We start from the raw sequence: 6,239 nt of genomic DNA on the forward strand, positions 1-6,239 counted from the left end.
AAAATGGCCAAACCTGATGCAAAACAACTGGTTCAGCTAATGATAATGATCTAGCTGGAGATTGCAAGGACACATTTTTCAGTGAAAATCCTCGGTGCACAACCGAAAAATTGCTATGTAACCGTCGCCATACGGATTTCCCGATACCGACCCACGCGGGCTATGTTCATGAGACAACGGTTTTCAAACACATAAAAACGCGCTGTTTACGCTTTGTCCTACATCTGAGGAGTCCCTCGGGAATCAAAAATATCCCTATTCTCGCAGAATTGTACATTCCAGCCCAACCATCTCAAAAATGCCGTCCGTTACGGGGCTGTCCGGAAACCGAAGTATTTCAGTGCGATGATAGCATGGCACTGCTAAAGCCGGATCGATGGCACATCGGCAACTATGTTCTCCCTTTTCTCAACTGTAACTAGTCGCCCACGTATTCCATCACCTGCAACTACGGACAAACTCAAGCTTTATGCCCGAAGGCACGCTATCCATCTGTTGGGAAAAAATTATCATGGCACTTTGTGGGCACAAAGTGGACACCAAAGGACAAGATGACTTTGGTCATTTCATCCTCTTGGAAGATGAGGACGACGTCCGCATTTTCCAGGTTGACAAGATTTTTGCTGGAAGATGCTTTGAAAATTGGGTTCAGAAGACATTTCAGCCTTCGTTTAATTATCTCATTGATTACGAAATTGGGTGGGAGCGGAGAGAGAGCATCATCGACGGACACCGCTTTGTGTGCGGAAGCTTTTGAATCTCCCCACTTCTTTCCGTAACATGTCCGCTCCTTCCGCACCTCCTGCTCACGACGATGAAAAAAGAATGCACGGTTGAAAACTCTCACATAAACTACATGTTCTCTCCCCAAAATATACTCCTTTCGCATGATGAACCTCATAATCCGCCTTCTGCAATGAAGAGAAAACTAAAATGGAGGCAACTTCTCTCGGACGCCTGTTTCTGGCCAGAGCTTGTCACGTTTGTGGCCTATATCCCGAGCAATCCTCCCATGATTAAAAAAATCCATCGATAGAAGAAGAAAATATGCTGCGAGACTTACAAAAATTACGCGATATGACACCTTAGAGGAAACTGGCTTTGCTTTCTTTATGCTATAACAGCTCTATTCGGATGTCAGCTTATCGTAAAAACTCGCAACACCACCAGATATCGCTGATCCCATGTCTCTGCAAGTTCCAAGCTACCTAAGTTGCGCACAATCTAGCCAATGCATGTTTCTCATACTCATGTCCACACCAATTTGCATGAACCGCATACCAAATATCTGCACCTGAATATCGATTATCGTTTCTGAAATCGCGCAGTGTCGCCTCACTGTAGTAGATGGTACTTGTGACAAATTCTGAATGCTCACTATTTCGGATGGCATTCTAACTCACATCAAAGTGCTTTCTAGCAAACCTTTTGGACACTTTCTAATTTTAAGTCCCCAGTGCAGACATGGAACGCTCGACGGACCCAAGAATACCTTAACTACAATAATTCTTAACGGATCATTCGAGATGTTCATGTGCGGTGCTGTCCACGAACCCAAGTACTACTTCGCGATGACGGCACCGCGACTACCATATCCAATCTGATGGATTGCCCGTAGTTCACTATATCCATAATATTTCCCAGAAGAGCGTGTTACGCAGAAGGCACTTTTGGTCCGTTTAATCTGTGCAAGGACTTGAAATCGGTGGCCATCTTATCGTGCCCTCTGCTTGATCTGCCCACAAACCCGATAGTTCATCCAACCGCACTATTGGTTGATCGGTATATCGGTGAAGATCAAACCTTGGCTTAATTCAGATACAGCGTATGCCGACCATCATAAAAACAGAAAAACTACTAGCCGTGGCGAGTTTCTCGGCTTTGGCGGGACGCTTAGAAAAATTCTTCATATCCAGGTCCGATCCAACATGAGCTTGCGTGGTCGTAATAGGCGTGATTATTGTCTAAATTGTTTTGAGATTATTTCTAAATCTAATACGTTAGAGAACACGCGAAGAAGCCAGCTCTTCCACAAAATATTCTACCACTTTGATAGAAATAATGCCTGAGGTCAACAGCGGCTATCAAAACACGAATTCGGCGCCCACAATGGACTCCGAGTTCGTTTCAAATACGTCTAATAATACTTCAGCTGCGTGGGGATATCTTAATGTCCCGAGTAATTACCATCAAATGTTATAATTTCATATTAAATTTCCCATTTTTGGAAACACGGTTTCAGCGAAAGTTTTGAGTGAGCGTCTAGGACGCGGCGCAATGAGCCCAACAGTCCGAGGCCACAAGACCTCAGTGGTGGTTTTGGGCTTTGGTTCAGTATGACCGGCTGGATGACGCGTACTCCGCCACTTCACCTGATCTCTTGTTCTGGTTTTTCGTTTTACACTGTTTCCGCCAAAAGGTTGCATTTCCGTGCTTATGTGCAATCATCCTCACCTACACCCATATTTTTGCAGCTCACCCAATTTTATCGTCCACTAAAGTAATCACACTCCTGGTGAAAATAGTCTGCTGCGATATTTTCCAGCATCACTGAGACCCCGGAATATCTAGATGGGTCCCAAATTTTGGACTCATACTCTGAACTCAATATTCGGTCCATTCTGGTCCATCGGGAACGCGTCGCAGCTTTTGATACTTCAATTCCAGTGTGCGAATTCTGAGCACCGACTCAAACAACACATCCTACAACAAGGTCAAAAAAAGTTTTTGTCCAGCCAAAAAACAAGCGAGGTGTTATGGACGCAAAACCGATATAAAAAAGGGGATTGGCGTTGTACAACATGGAAAGTAGGAGGGGATCAACAGGTGGTGCAACCGTTTGGGATAAATGTTCCTGTGAAAACGGAGGCACTCAACTGGGCATAATCCGATGGCAATCTGGATCACAATTCCGGTTTACACACGTTATCCAGGGGATGAGTATTTAGTAGCCATTGGGAGACATTTTTTGGTCAAAAGTCGCCATCCGGTAGGGTAGCTAGCATGAATTGATGAGGAAACCTAGAGAAATAGCGCACACATACGACGATCCCATTTGTGGTCCATGATTGTTCTGCAAGCTTGACATGCTAGGCGGATGTACCGCCATAACCCTCTAAGCCAAACTCTCTGGAGCACCGTACCTTACCGTGCAAATATTGCTTGAGGAGTGCTTTGTTTGGTTGGAATAGTGCCCATGACAAGTTAAACGTATTCTTCTTTTTCTTTACTAACAACCAGAGGCGAACTATTCTACTTTCACAACACACGCGAGTTTCCGGGGTTATCCCACCTATCCACCTCAAAGATTGTTAGTTATTTTGCTTTACATACGAAACCAGTCAGTGGCGGTACTCATATGCTGAAGTTTATTGTTTCTTATCTCGAAGGTAACTCCAAAACCCACAGCAAATGGGACGGTGGCGGGGAACGAAGTCAGTGGGATACATTTCTCCCACCGACGAAACACACCGCTATTGTTTTTTTTTGAAATTTCGTTCTTCAAGTTGACTTACTACGTGCAACTTGTCTTGCGCCGAAACCTCAAAAAGCAAGAACCATATATTGTGACTGATTGCGCTTATAAGAGGCTAAAAAATTGTCTATGAACATCTGAATGGTCGCCGTAACCACAGAGCACGGTAGGCATCTGCAAGTCAGTTGAATGTGGGTCCTTTATGGAGCACTTTTAATCAATTCTGCAGCATTGACTCCCACAGTCGGGAGGAGGGATTCGGTTGAATATCCCTTTAGATACGAAGAGCATACCAGTTTAAGTGGATGCAGGCGGTGAAGTGCGCTCAAAGCTTGGGAAGCGCAAGGAATGCGACGAACTCAGTAAGGCTTAGCGTGTTTGAGCAGGCATAAGATAGGAAAAAGTCAATAATGGAAAAAATGACGAGTGAAAATTGTTCACAGTTGAGGTTGTAACAAATAGGACTAAATGATACAAGCTGAGATGGAGCTGGTAAATGCTGCTCATTTAACTTCACCTGGCTTCTGAGATCATTCACTAAGGAGAACTCACTGCCAGCCTATACCGCATTCCCGCCCTGCTGTTGGATGTTTTCGCAATTCAGGAACGGTCATGCGTTGCTGCGTCTGTCAATCCCTTAGATACGGTTGAATTTTAAAATCATTTCTGTCTCCAGTAGAAATTCCAAAGTCATAGAAGTGTTCGTTCAACTGTCATTTGTCAAACTAGGTCGTCAATTTAAGAGAGCAGTTGCCCGTGTTCCGCCGAAATACTGTTTGAAACAAACTGGCCAATCTGCACAATAATAATGAGAGACCTTTTGTTTGCTGTTTCATCCAATACTCTCCATATGACGGATGCATTTGCACCAAGAGTACAGCCTAGCGATCAACGCCCTTATCGCACTGGTGTGAAGCACTGCAACTTCACGCTCACAACCGCAGCCTTGTGATTTTCCGAGAGACGGAAGCTCGCTGTGACAGTTTGATGTACAGAAAATGAAATACCAAACCAGGATTCCTCCAGAAACCTACGACGAATTTCCAAAGAGCTGCAATGACGTTGGATGCTATCCAGAAATCTGCTTACAATAAAAGGCATCTGTGAATCCCTGGATGAGTCCCGCTGAACAACATCCGCTTCCAATGGAATAAGACGATTAGTCTTGCTTACCTAGAATGAGCTTCGGTCGCCAGGGATTTTAACTTTGATCCCACCAAGTCAGTAATGATACAGTAGGATAATATTCGGGATTGAAGCGCACAGACTAGATTTTCTCATTTCTGTCAGCTAACGCATAGAACAAACTTCCTATACAGCACTGCATGTTCCGAGCGAGATCCATTTTTGATGCGTTTTCATGCGAGTGCCGGCTATACCGAGCCCGCTCAGGTTTGAACAGTCCTGCTTAACACTTTCGCGCCGATGCCTTTCAGTAGAAAGAAAATAGGCCAACACTAAGAAAAGGTAGACTTTAATAAAAGCGCACTTATTATGAATCAGTCAGTAAATACATGAATTTACCTCACCTGAACAGTGCGGACATCACGAACTGAACGCTAGGCTGAATCGCGAAAAATTCGAATGTTTGCGTTGCAACGCGTTTGAAACTCGACTGCATCTGTTTGCACGTCTCTCATATGACCTTGTGTGTGCCTCTCTCTCACCCTATTGCAGGTATCACGGAGGTCATGGCCGAGTTGTAAAAATGCCGGTGCATAACCTGTTGACTCGTGTGTAGCTGCTCGATAGGCCAGCATAGATAGCGGAATGTGTTCGCCCCACCCTTCCCTTTCGTAACGATCCACGAGGGTGGTAAGTATTTTCTTTATGGTTCTGTTGATGCGTTCCACCAGACCGTTCCCCTCTGGGTGGTACGGTGTTGTCCTCGTACATATTTCCCGCAGCAAGTGCCTCTCAAAGGCTGGGGCCTGATCAGAGTGGAGAATGACTGGCACCCCATAGCGTGATACCCACTCAGAGATTATCACTGACGCGATCGTACGGGCATCTTGTTACTTCACAGGCACAGCTTCACAACATTTAGTTAAGTAGTCGACCATGACAACAATGAAACGGTTACCTTTTCTGGTCTCTGGTAGGGGTCCAATGACATCAACACCCACTCGGTGGTTCGGTCCTTGTACGGGGATCGGTTGGAGCGGTGCTCGGGGAGTTATATTGGGGGCCTTCGTTGTCGCACACACTGAGCAGTGCCGGCAAAACTCCGCAACGTCGTGGTGTAGTAGAAACCACCGAAAACGCCGTCTAATGTGCGCTTCCGTTTTCTTCTGTCCAGCGTGCCCAAATCTCGGTGGACCGCAGAGATAGTCCTTTGGACGCAACTACGGGGTACGACGACGCGAGGCTGGCCATCCCAGCTATCCACAAGATGGAGCCCTCGGGATATAGGGTACGACGGAGGCTGGCCATCCCAGCTATCCACAAGATGGAGCCCTCGGGATATAATCCGTAGTTGCCCCCATCGTGACCACAGACTCACTCCTGTCGAGGATCTCGAGGCCATTAGGCGCCCAGAAGGTTTGGAGTTGCCCTGCAGCTGGAGGCGGTAAATCTCGCCAATATCTGTGTCCCTGAGTTGTTCTTCTTCCCAGTTTATTCTGTTAGACGCGAGTAGTACATTGACAGACTCTAGTTCCTGGACTGGCCTTCGGGATAAGGCGTCGGCGTTCGAATGTCTGGCGCCCGGGCGATAGATGCAAGTGAAATCATACTCTTGAATCCGCTCTTGCCAACGTGCGAC

The sequence above is a fragment of the Opisthorchis viverrini genome, assembly GCF_000715545.1.
Source record: "Opisthorchis viverrini unplaced genomic scaffold opera_v5_127, whole genome shotgun sequence".
NCBI classification, from domain to species: domain Eukaryota; kingdom Metazoa; phylum Platyhelminthes; class Trematoda; order Opisthorchiida; family Opisthorchiidae; genus Opisthorchis; species Opisthorchis viverrini.